The sequence below is a fragment of the Equus caballus genome, chromosome 17 (genome assembly GCF_041296265.1).
Source record: "Equus caballus isolate H_3958 breed thoroughbred chromosome 17, TB-T2T, whole genome shotgun sequence".
Taxonomy (NCBI): Eukaryota; Metazoa; Chordata; class Mammalia; order Perissodactyla; family Equidae; genus Equus; species Equus caballus.
In genome coordinates, this window is record NC_091700.1 from 34,465,722 (window position 1) to 34,488,271 (window position 22,550).

Consider the following 22,550-nt stretch of genomic DNA (forward strand, 5'->3'; position numbering starts at 1 on the left):
TATGGATCTGAAAGTTTAGACACAGTATATAACATAATTGCCTAATTTTTAAAAGGGAATTATGACTAAGCATAAAAAGTGAAAAAAATAAGCTTAAGGAAATCTAAAGATTATGGCAGATCCAAGTCCTAGGAGAAAGATCTGAGTAGAGTGTCTGGAAAAACACACCTAAGAATCAGTTCAACCTACAAGAATTGACTCAAGTGCCAGCTGTCTACTATGGCAGTGTTTTTGTTTTTATCTTGTCATTTTTAATTTTTATCATTTTTTCGTAAATTTTTTTTAGCGAGGTCATAACACTTTATAACATTGTGAAATTTCAGTAGTACATTGTTACGTGTCAGTCACCATATAAATGCACCCCTTCACACCTTGTGCCCACCCCCCAAACCCCCTTCCCTTGGTGAGCACTAAACTGTTGTATTTGTCTGTGTGTTTATCTTCCACATATGAGTGAAATAATACAGTGTTTGTCTTTCTCTGTCTGGCTTATTTCGCTTAACATAATACCCTCAAGGTGTATCCATGTTGTTGCAAATGGAACGATTTTGTCTTTTTTTGTGGCTGAATAGTATTCCATTGTGTATATACACCACATCTTCTTCATCCAATCATCATGTTGGGCACATGAGTTATTTCTATGTCTTGGCTGTTGTGAATGATGCCACAATGAACATAGGGGTGCAGAAGTCTCTTTGAATTGTTGATTTCAAGTTCTTTGGATAAATACGCAGCAGTGGGATAGCTGGATTGTATAGTGTTTCTATTTTTAGGTTTTGAGAAAACTCCGTACTGTTTGCACCAGTTTGCATTCCCACCAGCAGTGTATGAGGGTTCTCTTTTCTCCACAACCTCTCCAACGTTTGTTATTTTTTGTCTTGGTGATTATAGCCATTCGAACAGATGTAAGGTGATGTCTTAGTATAGTTTTGATTTGCCTTTCCCTCATGATTAGTGTTATTGAACATCTTTTCATGTGCCTATTGGCTATCTGTATATCTTCTTTGTAAAAATGTCTGTTCATATCCTTTGCCCATTTTTTGATCAGGTTGATTTTTGTTGTTGAGTTGTGTGAGTTCTGTATGTATTATAGAGATTAGCCCCGTCTTGGACATATGATATGCAAAATATTTTCTCCCATTTGGTGGATTGTCTTTTCATTTTGTTTCTGGTTTCCCTTGCCTTGCAGAGGCCTTTAGTCTGATGAAGTCTTGTTTGTTTATTTTCTCTTTTGTTTCCCTTGTCCAAGTAGACATGGTATTTGAAAAGATCCTTCTAAGACTGATGTCAAGGAGTGTACTGCCTATATTTTCTTCTAGGAGTTTGATGGTTTCAAGTCTTACCTTCAACCCTTTGATCCTTTTTGAGTTAATTTTTGTGTATGATGAAAGATAATGGTCTACTTTCATTCTTTTGCATGTGGCTGTCCAGTTTTCCCAATACCATTTTTTGAAGAGACTTTCCTTTCTCCATTGTATGTTCTTAGCTCCTTTGTCAAAGATTTGCTGTCCTCAGATGTGTGGTTTTATTTCTGGGCTTTCAGTTCTGTTTCATTTATCTGTATGCCTGTTTTTGTACCAATACTGTGCTGTTTTGATTACTATTGCTTTCTAGTATATTTAGAAGTCAGGGATTGTGATCCTCCAGCTTTGTTCTTTTTTCTCAAGTTTGCTTTAGATATTTGGGGTCTTTTGTCACCCCATATGAATTTTAGGGCTTCCTGTCCTATTTCTGTAAAGAATGTCATTGGGACTCTGATTGAGATTGCATTGAATCTATAGATTGCTTTAGGTAGTATGGACATTTTATCTATGTTTATTCTTCCAATCCATGTGCATGGAGTATCATTCAATTTCTTTATGTCATCACTGATTTCTTTCAATAATGTCATATGTTCTCATTGTATAGTTCTTTCACCTCCTTGGTTAAATTTATTAGATATTTTATTCTTTTTGCTGCAGTTGTAAATGGGATTGTATTCTTCAGTTCTCTTTCTGTTACTTCATTATTAGAGTATAAAAAAGCAATAGATTTTGTAAGTTAATTTTGTACCCTGCAAGTTTGCTGTAGTTGTTGATTATTTCGAATAGGTTTCTGATGGATTCTTTAGAATTTTCTATATATAGAATCATGTCATCTGTGAACAGCTAGCGTTTCTTTTATTCATTGCCTATTTGGATTCCTTTATTTCTTGTTCTTGCCTAATTGCTCTGGCCAAAACCTCCAGTACTATGTTGAATATGAGTGCCAAGAGTCAGCACCCTTGTCTTGATCCTATTCTCAGAGTGATGGCTTTCAGTTTTTCCCCATTGAATATGATGTTGGCTGTGGATTTGTCATATGTGACCTTTATTGTGCTGAGGTACTTTCCTTCTACACCCATTTTATTGAGAATTTTTGTCATAAATGGATGTCGGATCTTGTCAAATGCTTTCTCTGCATCTCTTGAGATGATCAAGTGGTTTTTAGTCCTCATTTTGTTAATGTGGTGTATCACATTGATTGGTTTGTGGATGTTGATTCATCCCTGTGTCCCAGGTATAAATCCCATTTGATCATGGTGTATGATTTTTTAGTGTATTGCTGTATTCAGTTTGCCAATATTTTGATGAGGATTTTTGCATCTATATTCATTAGTGATATTGGCCTGTAATTTTCTTTCTTTATGTTGTTCTTGTCTGGCTTTGATATCAGGGTGATCTTGGCCTCGTAGAATGTGTTAGGAAGGTTCTGTCTTCCTCAATTTTTTGGAATAGTTTGAGAAGGACAGGTATTAAATCTTCTTTGAATGTTTGGTGGAATTCACCAGAGAAGCCATCTGGTCCTTGACTTTTATTTTTTTGGGAGATGTTTGATTACTGTTTCAATCTTTTTACTTGTGATTGGTCTATTCACATTCTCTGTTTCTTCTTGATTCAGTTTTTGGAGGTCATTTGAGTCTAAGAATTTGTGCATTTCTTCTAGATTGTCCAATTTGTTGGCATACAGTTTTTCATAGTATTCTCTTATAGTCCTTTGTATTTCTGTGGTATCCATTGTAATTTCTTCTTTCATTTCTAATTTTATTTATTTGAGACTTCTTTCATTTTTTCTTAGTGAATCTGTCTAAGTGTCTGTAAATTTTGTTTATCTTCTTAAAGAATCAAATCTTTATTTCATTGATCCTTTCTACTGTTTTCTTTTTTTGTTTCACTTTCATTTATTTTTGCTCAGTTTTTTATTATTTCCATTCTTCTGACTTTGGGCTTTGTTCTGCTTTTTCTAATTCTGTTAGGTGTAGTTTAAGATTTCCTGTTTGAGATTTTTCTTGTTTGCTAAGGTGGGCCTGTATTGCTATGAATTTCCCTCTTAGGACCACTTTTGCTGCATCCCATATGAGTTAGTATGGTGTATTTTCATTTTAATTTGTCTCCATATACTTTTTGATTTCTCCTTTAATTTCTTCAATGACCCATTGGTTGTTCAGTAGCGTGTTATTTAGTCTCCACATCTTCATCACTTTCCCAGCTTTTTTCTTGTAGTTGATTTCTAGTTTCTTAGCATTGTGGTCAGAAAAGATGCTTCATGTGATTTCAATCTCCTTAAATTTATTGAAGCTTGCCTTGTTTCCCAACATAAGGTCAATCCTTAAGAAAGTTCCATGTGCACTTGACAAGAATGTGTATTCTGCTGTTTTTGGATGGATTGTTCTATATATATCAATTAACTCCATCTGGTCTAGTTTTTCTTTTATATCCATTATTTCCTTGTTGACTTTCAGTCTTGATGATCTATCCGTTGATGTAAGCAGGGTGTTAAGGTCTCCTACTATTATTGTGTTGTTGTTAATATCTCATTTTAGGTTTGTTAATAGTTACTTTATGTACTTTGGTGCTTCTGTGTTGGATGCATATATATTTATAAGTGTTGTGTCTTCGTGGTGGAGTGTCCCTTTTATTATTATATACTGCCCCTCTTTGTCTCTCTTTACCTGTTTTATCTTGAAATCTACTTCGTCTAATATAAGTATGGCAACACTTGCTTTCTTTTCTTTGCCATTAGCTTGAAGTATCATCTTCTATCCCTTTACTCTGAGCCTATGCTTGTCTTTAGAGTGAGATGTGTTTTCTGGAGGCAGCATATTGTTGTTTCTTATTTTTTAATACATCCAGCCACTCTGTGTCTTTTCATTGGAGAATTCAATCCATTTACATTTGGAATTATTATTGATATATGAGGGCTTAATACTGCCATTTTATTTGTCATTTTCCAGTTCTTCTGCATTCCCTTTGTTTCTCATCCTGTGTATTTCACACTGCCAATTCAGTTTGGTAGTTTTCTATGATGGTGTTCTTAGTTTTCTCTTTATTTATCATTTGTGTTTCTATTATGATTATTTGTTTAGTGGTTACCATGAGGTTTGCATAAAAAATCTCATAGATGAGATAGTCCATTTTCTGATAACCTGTTATTTCCTCAGACTAAGATGATACTATCCCTTTTCTCTTCCTCTTCGAAGTTATTATTATCATAACTTATTCCGTCTTGTTTTGTGAGTTTGTGGTTAAAATGATGAGATCATATTTATTTTTGGTGTTTCCCCCTCCCTTTATCTTTAATGTTATAATTAAGTGTTTGCTAGCCTGTTCTGATAGGTAGCTGCAATTTTCTGATTTTGTCTACCTATTTATCTCCTTGCTCAAGGCTTTGTACTCCTTTCTCTTTTTTCAGGTATAAGGGCCTTCTTGAGCATGGGACGGGGGGGGTGGTCTTGTGGCAATTAACTCCCTTAGCTTTAGTTTATCTTGGAAAGTTTTTATTTCTCCATCATATCTGAAGGATATTTTCCCTGAATAGAGTATTATTCTTGGCTGAAAATTTGGGTCTTTCAGAATTTTGAATATATCATTCCACTCTCTCCTAGCCTGTAAGGTTTCTGCTGAGAAATCCACCACGACACTGATAGGGGTTCCTTTGTAAGTTATTTTCTTCTGCCTTGCTGCCCTTAATATTTTTTCTTTGTTGTTGACTTTTGCCAGCTTCTCTGCTATATGCCTTGGCGAAGGTCTTTTTACATTGATATAGTTGGGAGATCTATTGACTTCTTTCACTTGTATTTCCAACTCCTTCCCCAGGTTTGGCAAGTTCTCAGCTATTATTTCTTTGAGCAAGCTTTCTGCTCCATTCTTCTCTTCTCACTCTTGAATACCTATAATCCTTATGTTGTATTTTCCTAATTGAGTCAGATATTTCTCAGAGAATTTCTTCGTTTCTTTTTAGTCTTAGTTCTCTCTCTTCCTCTGAAGAATTTGAAGCATTTTTATATTTCTGTCCGTTGACTGCTTCTTCGCTCCTCCGTAATATCAGCTGTGTTATTCAGGGAGTGCAGATTTTTCTTTATCTCATTTATTGTGTTGTTCATCTCCAACATTACTGATTGGTATTTCTTTATAGTTTCAATTTCTTTTGTGCAGAAGTTCCTGATTTCATTCTATATTTTCTTGTAACTCATTGAGATTTTTATGATAGCTATTTTGAATTCTCTGCCATTTAGATTATAAATTTCTGTGGCTTCAGGATTAATTTCTTGGTGCTTGTCATTTTCCTTCTGGCCTGGAGATTTAATATATTTTTTCATACTGTGTTACAGCATGTGTTTGTGCCTCTGCATAGTGATAGTATCTGGTTGCAGCTTCCACCTGCCATCACTGGGTAGAGGTCAAGAGCCACATATTCCGAGCCTGCCATGATCCATAGCTAGCTTGCTCAGAGCTGCTACTTTTCTATATGTATGGTCACTCTGGCCAACCGGTGCAGCTGGAGTGCTGGATGGGCCATGGGAGCTTTCTTTCACCTGTGCCATCCTGGAGGCATTCTCTTTCTGCTCTCACTATGTCCTCTCCTGGAGTGCTAGCTTGATGAGGACACCCCCACAATAGTTTAGTCACTTCTGTGTGGGGCTTTCCCATGGCCTGTGAGGGAACTTGGAGAGTAAAGGCATTTCTGTGGAGGCCCCTCCCCTCTTTCTTCTCAGAGTTATGCACAGTTCTGTGCCCTTGGTCACTGCCATTGAGGAGGGAGAGGAGATCCCCTTACCTCCTTCCACTTCCTCTGGGGTTCCAGCACCTCCACCTTCAGATATATGGCTGCATGGGTCTCTCAGATGTCTTTTGTGTTGTGTGAATGTCTTCTATTGGTATATGAGTGTACTTTTCATTGTATCTTAGCAGGGAGAGCTCACTCCACCATGATACTGAAGTCATTCCATATCATTTTTTACATTAGTCCAAATCTTCATTGTTTTTCTGCAGTTCTAATGGTTCACTTTTCTACTTCTCCATAGCCCCAAACATTTCCTTCCTTGAAGGAAAGGAAGCCCCAGAGAGCTGCCTTGGTATGTGGAAGGGATAGAATGGAGAGTCATTCTTTGTTTGATGAAGTTTCTTGGAAGTGAGGAGGAAAAGATGAAAAAAGGAAATGTGTTTATGGCTTGACGTTTAACAGCCTCAGAACTACTTGGTATAGCAAACTAAATAGGTCCTCTTTTTCCCTCTGCTTCCTTTCAAACCCCTTGGGTACTGATCAGAGGGTTCTCATCCTAAGGAGGCTGAATGGTGGAAAAAGATGTGCAGAAGTTTAGCACTCTCAGTCAGAGCAGATATTCCTACCTGTATGTGCTGGTAAATTGAGTACAGGTGTATCAAGACAGTGCCTACTCCCTCAGAGTTCCTCAGGCCAGTTACCTGTAAAAACAGCCTTTTATCTACACCTCAGGGCATTCTACAAATATTATCATTTTCTTTGTGTGTCATAATGTGAAAAAGGTTGGAAAGAGCTGCTTGGAGAACACAATTTGGAAACATTGCAAAAGGATGCCTGTTCTCTGCCAGGACATGGCTTGTGTCCCAGGAATTTATCTAATAGGGAATAGTGAAAGTTTCTCATTTCTGCCACTGACCCACTGTAATTTTGAGTAAGTGACTTAGACATTGTAAAGTCTGTGAGTCTGTAAATAAGAGGGCAAGAATAAATGATTTCTGAGATTCTAATGTTCTTTGAGTCTGCGAACAATTAACAATGAATGCAAGAACAGATATAAAATTGAGGCATGGGACTAGATGTCAACAGACCCAGGTCTAAGGCATATTTTGTACAAAGTGGCTTCCTTTAGATTTATGAATCTCACCCAAATGATGCTTTTTACATCATGACTTTTAGCTTTGGCTTGTCTAATTAAAGCAAATGTCAGGAGACTTATTTCAGACCACATCTCACCATACAATGTGCTCATCAGTAGCAAAATCTTTCTGAAAGTCAAGTCGAAAGAGAAGGCAAATTGAAAATTTTAAATAAGAGTTGCTAAAGTAGATAAGAGTAATTAAAGACAACGTAAGAATGAGTTAAGTAGATTTATTTTTAAGAGAAAGCAAGCTGGAATATTCTTCCAAAGCTTTTAATCAAATTTTTATCAAATGGCTGTATCCATTTAATAAAAAAGAAAAGAGGATATTTCATCTCATGAAGATGATTAGGATGTTTTATTATCAGTCCTTAGATTGTAGCCAGTTCAATCCTCTTTAGATATGAATTCAACCAAAAACTCCATGAGAAATTGTTCTGCATTTATCATATACTTCACAAGATTTAGGATAAAATGGTGAGAGTTATAGCGAAAAAGTTTAGGAGAGGTTAGCATTTCTCTTACATGAGTCTTGCTAGGGGTTTCTAAATCTTTTGAATGCATCTCTATCTTCAGCATAATTGTATTCTCAATGGGATAAATTCTGACAATGGAGAATATTTCTTGTAAGTGAGCCAATTACAGAGAAGCATTGATTATTTGAGCAAAATGATGTTAATTCCGAATAGATTTTTCTCACTACAGTATTTTCTGAAATATTGGATGCACGTCACTGACTCTGAGATAATTTTAGATGGTGTATAGACAGCATTAAATTGCTTTGAATCACATAGTGAGAAAAAAGTTACTAAGTGTTCAGTTCTTTTTCATTCCTTACTTATTAGGTCAATAGACAGTCTTACTTTGATGCTAGTTTCTTTCTCCTATTTTTAATTTAATGTAATTCTGAAGAGACGTTACATATATATTTTTCATAAATTCAAACTTAAATAAAAAAGCCTTAATCTGCCCTTGTACCCCTGCCCACCTTCAGTCCATGGATGCCAGCTTTCCATCCATTATTACTAGTTTTGTTTATAATTTTTCCACTATCTGTTCATTCAAATATATATCCTTTTTCTTATCTAAATAGTATTAAATCATATATACTTCTGTGCCCTTTTTTTTAATCATTTTATTTTTTCCTTTTTCTCCCCAAAGCCCCCCGGAGCATAGTTGTATATTCTTAGTTGTGGGTGCTTCTAGTTGTGGTACGTGGGATGCCACCTCAGCATGGCTTGATGAGCGGTGCCGTGTTGGCGCCCAGGATTCGAACCGGCTAAACACTGGGCCACCGGAGCGGAGCACGTGAACTTAACGCTCGGCCAGAGGGCCGGCCCCTGTGCCTCCTTTTTTGATGTTATTTTTGGCTTTAAACACTTGCTAATATGCCTCTTTAAGAAAAAAATCTCAGTGTTTCACTAGATAATGGAATAATCTAAAATTTAAAGCAACTTTACTTTCTTTATATTAGTTTTAAGGTTACCACCTATCTACGGCAAAGAAGAAGGATGTGATACAATGCTTCCTTTTTAAATATATTTACGTAAAATTCTTAAAACTTGAACCAATGTAAAGAAAAAAATCCAAAGGGAAATTCCAATCAGTATGACTCCTACCATCACTGAAAGAATCATTAAAAAATATACTCAGCATTTATTCAAAACGAAGAAAAATGAACTTAGTAAAAGATATAGATCATAACAAACACCTACATATTTCTCTGTAAGTCTAGTGAACCGTGGACTGTAGATGCTGCCACTAATTTTATGTTTGTGAAACTCGGAACTAAATTTGTGTATGACAATAATATGGAATTTGAGAGGTAAGAGCATAAAGGGGTGGTCAAAACATGGTAAGTTACTTATCTTCTGCAGGGGAAGATATAAACACTGAAAACTCCACAAAGTGTTTTTTAAATTAACATTTAACGGTAAAACAAGCTGGAACTTCAGACTCAAAATCAGCCAAGGCATAGGGAAGGTAAATGAAATGAAGAGACACTATTAATGGAACAGAACACAAGAAGGAAGAAGAAAATAAGAGGTGAGAAAAAAGGCCTGGTATGCAGGAGCTACCAGATATACACAGCTATGTAAGTGTAAATCTGGTAGCTCCTGCAGGATTATGAATACTTTGACAAATGGAGTATGGCAGAAGTGATGCTATATGACTTTCAAGGCCAAACAGTCTTCACTTGAGTCTTTTCAATTGCTCCCTCTCCAGACACCCCCTTTCAGAAAACCAGTCTTCATACTGTGAGAAGTTCCATCAACATGCAAAGACCACGTGTAGGCACTCTGATCAACAGTCCAGCTGAACCCAGTTCCATTAATCTTACCCCCGGTGGGAACTCATCTTCCCCATGAGGGAAGAACCTTCCAGATGAGTTCAGCTCCAAGCCACTTGAGATACCCAAGCCATGCAGGTCTTCCTAGTCAAGGCCCCAGGTGTAATGGAAAATAGAGAAGTCATATTCCTAATCTCATAGAATCAATAAGCATAATAAAATAGTTTTTATTTTATGCCATAAAGTTTTGGGGTAGTTTGTTACACAGTAAGAATAGATGGCAGAACAAAATAGTTAAGGCCATTTTTGAATTTTATTTAAATAGATTTATAATCTATGTATTCTTTTCTGTTTGGCTTCTTCTCCCAATATTGCATATTTAAAATTCAAACACTTGGTTGTAAGTAGCTATAGTTCACTTATTTTTATAACTGTATAGTCATCTATTATAGGAATATGCAAAAATTTATTTATGAATTATGCCATGGATAGTAATTTGGTTTGTTTCCAGTCTGGTGGCTTCTGTGAACAATGCTGCTTCAGTTCACATGAATGTTCTTTTACATTATTCCTGGTGCATACATCCATAGTTAAATATCTAAGACTGGAATGCATAATTTCAACTTGTTTGCCAAAATAGTTGTGGCAATTTACGCTCCAAAAAGCAGTGTTTGAAAAGTCTTGATTCTCTCCAAACTTTGGTATTACCAGACTTTTAAATTTTTCAACCTGATGGGGAATAGTGGTGTCATTATGGTGTTAATGTGCATTTTCCTGATTATTATTAAGGTTGAGCAACTGTCCATATGTTTAGTGACTATTTGGATTTCCCCTTTTGTTAAGTGCATGCTCTTGTATTACATTGTCTTTTTCATATTAATTTTGAAGAGGTATTTCATATACTTTCTGGATATTAGTCCTCATCAGTTTTATATGTTTCAAATATCTCAATCTTTGGCCTGTTATTTCACTCTCTTCACTGTGTCTTTGAAGAATAGAAATTCTTAATTCTAGAATAGTAAAAATTATTTATTTTTGTTTATTCCAGACAATTTCAGAGAAAAAAATATTGCCAAGACTTAAGGGAACAAAAATTTCTACTTTTTGCACACCACTTTCACGTATCAAACAATAACAAATCAAACTAGCCCATTTAATGAAGCATGAAGCATGCATGCTTACTTCATGAAGCATTATGAAGAATGCACTTGATATAAAAACTAAATAAGGACAAAACAAGAAAAGGTGACCAAAGGCAAATCTAACTTATGAACATAAATACAAATATATTGACTAAAAGTTTAGAAAATAAAATATAACAGTGTATTAAAAGTATGTGTCATAACCAAATAGATTTATCCTGGGAATATAAGGATGGCTCATTATGGGAAAAAGAATGTAATTGCAATTCACCATAAAAACAAATGAAAAGAATGGTATGGACTGAATGTTTGTGTCCCCTTAAAATTCATACGTTGAAACCCTACACCCCAATGTGATGGCATTAGGAGGTAAGGTCTTTGGGAGATAATTAGGTCAAGAAGGTGGAGCCTTAGTGAATGGAATGAGCATCTTTATAAAAGGAGACACCAGAGCTTTCTCTCTCTGCTCTGCTGTCCACCATGCGAGGGTACAATGAGAAGATGGCTGCCTGCAAACCAAGAAGCAGACTCACCAGACTCCAGATCTGCCATCACCTTGACCTTGGACTTTCAGCCTCCATAACTGTGATAAACAAACGTTGTTTAAACCACCCAGTCTATGAAATATTCGTTATAGCAGAAGACAGGGGAAAACATATGAACACATCGAGGCGTACAAACAGTATTTGAAGAAATTCCACATTTGCCTATGATGCTCACTTTTATTAAATTGGGACTATACACCCTCCTCAATCTAATCAAGGATATTATCAAAAATTCGCAACAAACTGCAAAATTATCAGTGAAACTTTCATATATCACATTTGAGTGATGATCAAGAGAGGACCTAGGAAATGCAAAGACAAAATACAACCACCACCAAAAACAATAACCACAAATTACTACTCCTACAAAATAAAAAGTCAAAGTAAAAGAAAGGAAGTACTTAAGATAACTAAGCCTTAGTTATCATTAGTTCTAATAGCTATGATGGTCTACTTGAAAAAGCCAGGAACAATTCTATAAATTATTAGAACTAATAAAGAGTGATGTAGTCTCGTAGGTTACAAGGTTAACATTTTTAAAAACCTTACGGGCATTTTCATACAACAGGAATAACAAAATAAGAAACATGTAGTAAACAAACATCTTGTTTATAAGCACAATATGTAACAGCAGTTGCAGAAGAACAGTTTGGAATTTTTGAAAAATCGTTATTGAAGGACATAAAGTGAGGCCATCTTTTCTCGCCTGGATGGTTTCACTACTTTCACCCAGCTGATCTCTTTCCTTTTGCAATATATTCTCATCACCGACGGACCAGAAGGATCTTTTTTCAACACAGCTATATCTGTCCAAAACTCACCATTGCCTTCCTTTTTCATTTGGAATAAAGCCAGAGTCCATAACAGAGTTCTATAGGATCCCAGGTCTGGCCCACACTGTCCCTGGTCCTGAGCTATCCTTCACTCACTCTGCTCCAATCTTTCTGCTATTCCTTGAACACACCAGGAGAGTTTACACTTTAGAGTCTTGACACTCATGGTTCCCTCTATTTAAAACACCCTTCCCCAAAACACACCTGACTCCTTGGGTCTGCATTCAAATATCCTATTATCATTACTTTCTTACCTAAAATGCTGCTCTCTTCTGTCCTGGCACATTTGATATATCCCCCTTATTCAGTTTTCTATGTCTCCAAAGCACTGTTTGCCACCCAATGTTCTAGATGTTTACTTGTTTGTTGATGGTCTCCTCCCTTTAGATTAAAAATTTCATCAGGACAGTGACTTTGTCTTTCTTTCTTCACCACTGAGTTCCATTCCCAGTACCTAGATGAGTTCCTAAATGGGAAGATGCAGTAATATTTTTTAAATGTTACTTCTCACCAAAATTATCTATATACTTGATGAAACCCTCAAATCGACATTGCTGCAGGGTGTCTCATGAAAGCAAGGAAACTAATTCTAAAGACTAAAGAAGAGTAAAGGCATAAAGTTCCATTTTAAAAAAATAAGCATAAAAGACTTGCCCCACCAATGCATTAGTATGTAGTTATAATAATTAATATAGTATTTTATCAGTGTAGTTTTAATTAAAAGTGGAAAGGATTAGAGAGCCGAGAAACAGCTGCCAGCAGATGAGGGACTCGATGTATGACAGACAGAACATTTTAATTATTGCAGAGGATGAGCCATACAATATATGGTGATAAGATGACTGACTTTCCTTTGAAAAAATATGTAGAAATTTATTTCACACCAAAAATTATACTGGATGAAAGACCTAAATGTGAAAATAAACTTTAAACTGTTGGAATAGAATGAGGGATATATTTACGATCTTGGAGTAGAGAAAGATTCTTTAGATAAGGACCCAAAAATACAAGTCACAAAAGAAAAAGAGTTAATCTTGACTATATCAAAATACATCTACTTCTTTTGCCAAAAATAAAAAGGCATAAACCAAGTGAAAACACAAGTCACAGTCTGGGAAAAGCTATCTGCAACATGTAGTATAGACAAGAATTGATTAACAATCAAGAAAAAAAATGACCTAATACATATAAAAATAATCAAAGGATTTGGAAAGGCAATTCAGAATAAAAGGAAATTCAATAGCTAATATGTAAATTAAAAGATATTTGCATCACTGATAATTGAAGAAATAAAAATCTAAAAAACAGTGAAATGCCATTGCATGCTAATCAGATTGGCACACACAGAAAAATATTTTTAAGACTTTGGTAACTCCACATTTTCTTGAGATTATGGAGAAAAAGGAAATCTGATACATTGCAGGTGGGAGGTGATGAGGTACAACCACTTTGGAACAGTCTGTCAATGTTTAGTATGTTTGAAAATGGCTGCCCATGTGTACCAAAAGACATTTATGGACTATTCATTACAGCAGTTCTTGAAATAAAAAAGTGATAACAAGTTATGTCTACACATAGGAGAATGGATACAATTAATAACCTATGTCTATATGTGTCCATATGAGTGGCTCACAGGTTACTACCTTCACCAAAGGGGTTGCGTTTTTTTTTTTTTTTTTGAGAATATTAACCCTGAGCTAACATAGCTGCCAACCCTCCTCTTTGTGCTGAGGAAGATTGGCCCTGAGCTAACATCTGAGCTCATCTTCATCTATTTTATATGTGGGACGCCTGCCACAGCATGGTATGATAAGCAGTGCATAGGTCCACGCTCAGGATCCCAACCAGGTGAACCCCAGGTTGCTAAAGCAGAGAGCATGAACTTAACCGCTGTGCCACCGTGTGGGCCCCCCGATAGGGATTGCTTGGGGATAATGTGAAGCAACTGGGACTGAGAAGACAAAAGCGACATCTATGCCAGTGTTTTAATTTCTTTCATAAAAAATATACAGCAAAATTACAAAATGTTAATAATTCCTGATAGTAGTATATATGCATAGACATACATTTCAATAAGAACAAAATGCAGATGTGTTACTCAAATGACTGAACTTTAGGAAGTAGGATTTTATTCTTATAGGTCCCTAATGGCTTGAATGTATTAATGTATCTATAAAATGACTATCCTTTTCCCCTGGAATAAATTTATATCTGATTTTATATAGCCATATACATGGCCTTGGTCTTTTGGTTAACTCTCTTATTCTATTAATTTAGCATATTCCTGCCTCTGTCAAATGACTGGATATACTGTGTTCATTGATTCATAATTGAACTACAAATTACCTTGAGAGAATGAAGGACCATATGCAAATCTCCTATCATTATTGCAGCTGAACAGCTGTTCACTCACAGATGTAAACTATGCATGTGGTGTCTTTTGTATCGCATACAAATTAATGTTGGTTTTGATTATTTTGTTAACTATTTTGTGAATAAAATTGCCAACTATCCATATTCAATATCTGAATCTAAAACTGTGCTATTCCTGAACCGTTTTTTTGGTCACAAAGGGAAATCGGACCAATGCTCACCTCTATGCATGTTGAGTTTTCCCTCCAAGTAGGACATATATTGCTGTCTTTCATTGCTGTCATCTCGGTGATTCCTTGATAGGAGGGCTCAATTAATTAAAACAAATTTAATGAGCACTAAGTATGACATGCACTGTACAAAGGTTCTGGGAATATAATAGTGAATGAATTCCAGAATCTGCCCTGAAGGAGTTAATAATAGGTTATGGTTACCATAATATCTGCCCTCCTACCTTCTGAGAGGAAAACAGGGCAATTAGTCTAAAACATTATATGCATTTTCTTTTCTGAAACTATGCCCTAGGCATCTCATTAAAAGTTAAAGAGAATTTGAGTGAAAATTAAGTTACTAGAAAGATGATGTGATAAAATATACACACATGAATTCCTCTGAGATTAAATATTAAATTAGCCTATATAGAATAAAGAAAATCTTAACAGGATTAAATATTAGAATAACAACAGTGGCTAATGTTCCTATGAAGAAACAAACCAAGACTTATAGACAGAGCCACTTAAGGATTGGAGGTCCCTTAAAGAATTTCCAGAGGGTCATCATCCCAAGTGGTTGATGGACAGTTCTAAGATGTCTATTGAAGCTTCTGAGCTTCTTCGATTCTGAAAGAAAAATTTAACTCTGATTATAGCAGAACCCTATGAAAACAACACCTCTACAGACAGTTCCAGGCATTCTCCACCCAAATAGACAGATGGCCTCCCAAGACTGTACATCCGCAAACTTTAGCCCAGAACTTGAGAGAGAGAGAGACAGAAAAACGAATTCAGCTGCAACTAAAGGTACTAATGTCATTAAAATCCCATTTTCTAACGCTTGTTAAAAGGGTTGGCTTAGCTTATCATGTTTAATTCAAATAAATTTGATATGAAAGAGTCATTATGATTTCTATACTTTCTATTAAGATTTTTTTCATTAAATTCAAATAAATTTGTCTGAAATAGACATGATTTTTATTCTTTCCACTAAGATATTTTTTCCTCAAACTATTTGAGTGTGTTCAAATGTATTTTATCATTAACCAAAAAACAAAATATGCATTTTAATATTTCCTTGACAAATGAAGGCTTATTTTGAAGGCATATAAAATGACACAATGCAATCAAAATATCTAATAAAAACCAGAAGTCACTATTACGTTTAATCTTTTAAAAATGCATTCTTTATTTCAAAGCTGCCTTAATACAGTCAGGTAAAGATATTAGGCATTCCCAATGAATTGGCTACAGTGATGAAGACAAATATATAATCTAAGATACAAGTGTCCTAAAAGCAGCCATTGGCTCTCTGACATTTTGATGAGTAAATAGACCAGATAGCTAGGAAAAAAACTGATACTTCACTCCTTTAAGTTATGTGGGGTTGTCAAGGTCAGTAGATGCCTCTTTGCATCATAGCTTCAGATGCAACTTTAAGCAATTAAAGAAAAGATTGAAGAAGAAAGAAAAGATGTGAGTTATGAATTTATCTGCAGCAAGTAGTTTGAGTTAAAAAGAGGGTAACTGAAAGAGTCAGCAATCAGGAAAGCGTGTCATTGTTTCCCAATATTTTATTACATTTCCATGAACAGTCCATTTTAAAAATCCTTAAACTATTAACCATTTTTACAAATGAACTGCATTATGCTAACACTTACTCTGCTTTTGGGACACCCATAACAATTAAATGGATTGAGTGCAAAGAAGCAGATGGATTACTTATTATAATCTGCTACTTTGAGACAAATAGGTTTGATATATGCAGCCTAAAAATATGTATTTTATAATTAGTATTACCAATTCTCAGTTTATAGAGGGAATTTGTCCAATTTGTGTATCATTTTTTTCTATATCCTGCTTTGGATTTTAGATTTCAGAGCACATCAACTTCTCATCAAGTTCTCTACTTACTTAGAGTAAGTAAAATCAGAGTGGTTGAATTGTGCTTCCTCAAGAACCATGTAAATAACATTTATGGAATATTAAATATATGTGAGGGCCTTGAGTTCTCTGCCATAAATAGTGAACAATATGTTGGGCATACGTGATTAAAATTGTTGAATACAATGAAACTTTAATTTTTCTTATGAATTAAAACATTAACCTGATCTTTTTACTATGGATAACTGAGGTGTTTCATAGGTATTGATAATTGATTTTATGTACCCTGTATGATACATTTTATATGCCAATATTTTGTTGAAGTATTTTACATGTATGTTCACGAGATATGTTGATCTTTCTTTTCTTGAATGTCTTTATCTGATTTTAACATTAGGGTAATATTGGCCTCATTGAATGAGTTAGGAAGAAAGTCTTCTTTTCTGGAAGACTGTGCAGAATTCTTACCATTTCTTCTTTAAATTGTTGGGAGAATTCACCAGTGAAACCATCTGGGGCATCGCCACTATTTTTGCCTTCAGTATCGTTGCCCAAGCAGTTTCAATGCAGGCAATTTCACTGCAAACATTTTCACCACGCAACTACTTGGCCATAAGGCAATTTTGCCATAAAAGATAAAAATAACTCGTTGACAGTTTTGGTTTCATTTGGTTACAAATGGGTTTCATGATGAAGCATGAAAAATGGATAACAAAATTAAAAAAACTTTACTGCAAAAAATAAAAATACAAAACGCTTGAATACAAGCCCTTGAATATTTAAATGTGTGTAGGTCCATGAGAATAAGGCACAAAGAACTGATTTTATTTTGTGGATTTTTAGCTAAGCACTGGTCTTCCAAGTCTTTCCTTCCTAGTATTATACATGTTTTGTTGTTATTTCTTTCCTTGTTGATTCATCTCCCTGTCCTGGATTCTGCTTTTTTTTTTTTCACTAAAATGTCTTCCTTCGTTAAGAGAGGTATCAGTCTCATCCAAATACTGAGATGCATATTTGTAACCAAATGAAAAACACATGAACCAAATGAAAACCACATGAAGCAAATGGAAACCATTTATAACCAGATGAAACCAAAACTGTCAATCAACTAGTCATTTTATCTTTTAACACAAAATTGCCTTTACAGCCAATGTGTAATGAAACCCCTTGTGGGGAAACTGTGGCAAAGAGTCTTACAGGGAAAATATCTATAACCCACCTGGAGTTGATGCTTTCCATTTTGCAAGATTATTAATTCTTGATCAATTTGTTTAATGGATACAAGCCTATTCAGATGATCTATTTCTCCCATGTGTGAGTTTTGGTAGTTTGTATTATCAAGGTATTGGTCCATTTCAAATAAATTATCAATTTTGTTGTCAAAGAGTTGTTCATAATAATCTCTTATTGTCCTTTTAATGTCTAAGAAATCAGTATTGATGACTCCTCTTTCATTTTCAACATTAGTAATTTGTGTCTTCTCTCTTTTTGGCTTCATTAACCTGGTTAGGAGTTCATCAATTTTATTGATGTTTTCACCTGTTTACTTCATTGATTTTCTTTATTGATTGTCTGCTTTAAATTTCATTGACCTATACTCTAATTATTTTTTCCTTTTGCTTTAGGATTAAATTGTTCTTCTCTCTCTAGTTTCCTAGGTGGAAGCTTAAATTATTGATTAGATCTTTCTTCTTTTATAATATATGTATTCAATGCTATAAATTTCCTTCTAAGCACCGCTTTTGCTACATCCCACAAAATTTGATTGTCGTATATTCATTGTCATTTAGTTCAAAACATTTTTAAAACTTCTCTTGAGACTTTTGCATTGACCAATGTGTTATTTAGAAGTGTGCTGTTTAATCCCCAAATATTGGAAGGTTTTTTCAGCAATTCTTCTGTTTCTATTTTCTGATTTAATTAATTGTTGTCTAAGAACATACTTTGTATGGTTTCTATTCTTGCTAAAGTGTGTTATGGCTGACAATATGTTCTATCATGGTGAATATTCCATGTCAGCTTGAAAGAATATGTTTTCTACCACTGTTGGACGAATCATTCTATAAATGTTAATTACATCCAGTTAGCTGATGGTACTGTTCACTTCAACTATATTCTTACCGATTTTCTGCCTGTTGGATGTATCAGTTACTAAGAGTCAGGTTGAAGTCTCTAACTATAAAACAGGGTTTGTCTATTTCTCCTTGCAGTTCTATCAGTTTTGCCTCATGCATTTTATGTTCTGTAGTTAGGTATATACATGTTAAGGGTTTTTTTTCTTACAGAATTGACCCTTTTACCATTATGTAATGCCCTTTTTTATCCCTGATAATTCTCCTTGCCCTGAATTCTGTTTTGTCTGAAATTAATATAACTACTTCAGCTTTCTTTTGATTAGTGTTAACATGACACAGTTTTGTCAATACTTTTACTTTTAACCTGTGTCTTTATATTTAAAGTGAATTTCTTGTATACAACATATAATTGGGTCTTGTTTTTTATCCACTCTCACAATTTCTGCCTTTGAATAAGTTTATTTAGTCTATTCACATTTAAGATGACTATTGATATAGTTGGATTAATAGCTATCATATTTGTAACTGTTGTCTATTTGTTACACTTTTTCTTTACTTCTTTTTTATCATCCCTAGTTTTTCTACTTTCTCTGGTTTGATTAAATGTTTCATATCATGCCATTTTCTCTCCTTCTTAGCATATTAATTATATTTATTTTTTAAAAAATTTAATGGTTTTCCCAGAGTTTTTAATATGTATTTACAAATAATCTACGTCCACTTCAGATAATACTATACCACTCCACAAGGAGTGCTGGTGACTTATAAAAGAGTATTCCCAATTCTTTCCTCCCATCCCTTGTAACATTGCTGTCATTCATTTAAGTTACCCATGAGCTACAATCACCCAATATATTTTTACTAGTATTTATTTGAACAAAGAATTGTTTCTTAGATTAAGAATAAGAAATATAAAAGAATTAACTTATTTTCATTTATTTCTTTTTGATATTCTTTCTTTATATAGGTATTAGTTTTTGACCTATATAACTTCTATTCCCCCTAAAAAACTTTTAACTTTTCTTGCAGGGCAGGTCTACTACAACAAATTCCTTCAGTTTTTTATTAGTCAGAGAAGCTTCTCAAGGATACTTTCACTGCATATAGAATTCTAGATTGTTTTTGTTTCTTTTTTCTTTCACTACTGTAAATATTTCAATGCACTTTCTTCCTGTTTGTATGGTTTCTGATGAGAAGTCTGCTATAACTTACATTCTTTTCCTCTGTAAGTAAGGTTGCTTTTTTCTCTGTCTACTCTCAAGATTTTCTTTTTGTCTTCGATGTTCTGCAATTTGAATGTGATTTGCCTATGTGGAATTGTTTTCGTATTCATCCTGTTTTCTTATCTGTGCCTTCTGGATTTTTGATTTGACATCTGTAATTAATTTTGGAAGATTCTCAGCTATTATTACTTCAAAGTTCTTTTGTTCTTTTCTTTCTTCTTGTATTAATCATATTATGCATATGTTACACTCTGCAAATTTTGTCCCATAATTGATGGACATTTTCTTCTGATATTTTTGCTATTTTTTTCTCTTTGTATTTCATTTTGGGATGTTTCTATTGAGATATATTCAAACTCACATTTCCTTTCTTAACCGTGTCTGGTCTTTGAATCCAACAAAGGTATTCTTCCCCTCCGCCCCCAAAGGCATTCTTCATTTCTGTTAAAATGTATTTGATTATTAGCATTTCATTTGATTCTTTATTAAAGTATCCATCTCTCTACTTACTTTATCCATCTTTGCTTGCTTTTGCCTACTTTTCATTAGAGCCCTTAACTTATTGATAATAGGATTTTCAGTTCTGTATCTATTAATTCCAAATTTTGTGTCATATCTGAAACTGGCACTGTCTTGCTTTTTCTCTTCAGGTTCATTTTTTACTTATCTTTTGTCATGCTTTTAAAAATTTTTTTGGTGAAGAAGGTTGGCCCTGAGCTAACATCTATTGCCAACCTTCCTCCACTTTGCATGTGGGATGCTGCCACAGCATGGCTTGATGAGTGGTGTGTAGGTCCATGCCTGGGATCTGAACCCACGGACCCTGTGCTACCAAAGCAGAGCGTGCAAACAACCACTACACCACCAGGCTGCCCTCAGTCTTTTGTAATTTCTGTTGAAAGCTAGAAATGATGTATTAGGTAATAGAAAATGAGGTAAATAGGCCTTTATTCTCAGGTTTTATGTTAATTTTTCTAGCATTCAAGATGTATTTAATGATTGCTCTAACTGTAAGTCCTAGAGACTTCAGTTCCCCTATTTACTTCTTTTTGACTACTCCATGGTCCTTTGGTCTCCCTAAGAACTCATTCTTAAGTAGAGTCTGTACCTTGCAGCTCTTTCCATTGTAGTCTACCATTATTATACTGGAGCCCTGTTGACCTGGTTGTAAGGTGTGAGGGAAGGAAACCTTATATAATGTAATGATTAAGTTAATACAGTCTTTTCGTCATCCTGTGTCCCCAGGCTGTGACCTTCCCATGTGTTTCTTAACCTTTTTGTTTCTCTTCTCAAGTGAGACAGGAAGGCCAAAGGATACTAAAGTGGAAAATTGCCCTTCCCTCAGGCTGGATAAGAATCTGGCAAGGTCTTTTGCCTTGAAGAATAAGCCTTTGTTGTAGAAAATACAATGTATATTTTGAAATAGTTACTTTTTCCTCCCCCTGCAAGAAACATGAGGGTATTATTCTTGGATCTTCACTATGAGAATCTGGGTGGGTTCTTTGAGGTAACCCCAAGACTATGTCAATAGAAATTCTCATTCTTAGTTCACACTCAGTCTTCAGCCGTTCATCAAAATTGCTCTTTAAGTGTTCCTATCAGGTTATAGCTTCAGCAACATCTGCTCTATATAAGTCAATCTCATTTGTGATTCTCTGTACTCAGCTTTGACTCTCTGTATTTGTTTATCTTTCCAGATTTTGGAGTGACAGTTTGTCCTGTGAACTCAATCCCCTGGTGAGTCCAAGAAAAGTCATTGATTTTCAGTTTGTTCAATTTTTTTCTTGTTATAGTGACAAGGAGATACTTTTCGAACTCTTTATATGTCATAGCTGAAACAAACTAGTTATTTCTTTTGAATAAAAAATGTAACAACCTGATATCATTCTAAAACAGACAATAGTGCAACTAACACCATATAATATAACAAAGATTCTCTGCACAATTTGAAAAATATAATAAAAGAGAAAAATAAGTCAGGCTTCATTTATTCATTAAATAATATACACTGATCACTGGAACTTTAATGATGAATAGGACACTGACCCAGCCTTCACATGAAATACTGGCCAGTATGGAAGGTTGACATATTAACAGGTAATTGCCATGAAGTTCCACAACAGAGTGGTATGGCAGCACACAAAAATTACCATTTGTTTTTACTTTAATATTTTACGTAAGTATGTAGTGTATGCAGCTATGTTACTTAATGCTGGTCATGAGGTTGAATCCAGCAGTGCTAGAAAGGAAAAAAGAGAGAAAGGAAGAAAGAAGGAAGGAAGGACAAAAGCAAGCAAGCAAGAAAGGTGATCCATCATTATACAGTACAATTTTTTTTACTTTTTGAGACTATTAAACTCATGATGTGTTACCAGCAAGGAGATAGTTAGAATAACATGGATACTCAAAAAAAGATTTCTTGGAGAGGATGATACTTAACTCGGTCATGAAAGGTGATCAAGAATTAAAAGGTAAAAGGGACTGAGAAAATGAATTCCTGGAAAAGTGAGCAGTATAAATTGAAACTAGATCTCAGAGTAGAGTTGAGTTGGATTTTGGAAATGTCACAAGATAAGAATAACTGATAGATAATTCATAGAATAGCATTCAGCAGATTTTAAACGGTTGTTGATGAATTGCTTTGAGACAATAATGAAAGCTATGATCCTTCTCCCTGGAAATGCCTTACAATTTTATGGTGTATGTTAACTCACTGAAGCCAGTCTAGATCATATTAGGTGATGTATGGGTACAGTGAATGAGGCCAAGGAGAAAGGCCAATTTTAAGAAGACAGTAAAGGAAGAGCCCATATA

The 22,550-nt window shown here is 34.8% G+C and overlaps 1 long non-coding RNA gene across 2 annotated transcripts in view; it reads left to right on the forward strand.

Moving 5' to 3' along the window:
- The window catches only part of LOC111768572 (uncharacterized), a 77,755-nt gene that overhangs the window by 53,282 nt on the left and 1,923 nt on the right, over nucleotides 1-22,550 (forward strand). For both annotated transcript variants that reach the window (XR_002800996.2, XR_002800995.2), the window contains one exon: nucleotides 21,434-21,473. This is a non-coding gene — a long non-coding RNA (uncharacterized lncRNA). The remainder of the gene's footprint in view (nucleotides 1-21,433; nucleotides 21,474-22,550) is intronic.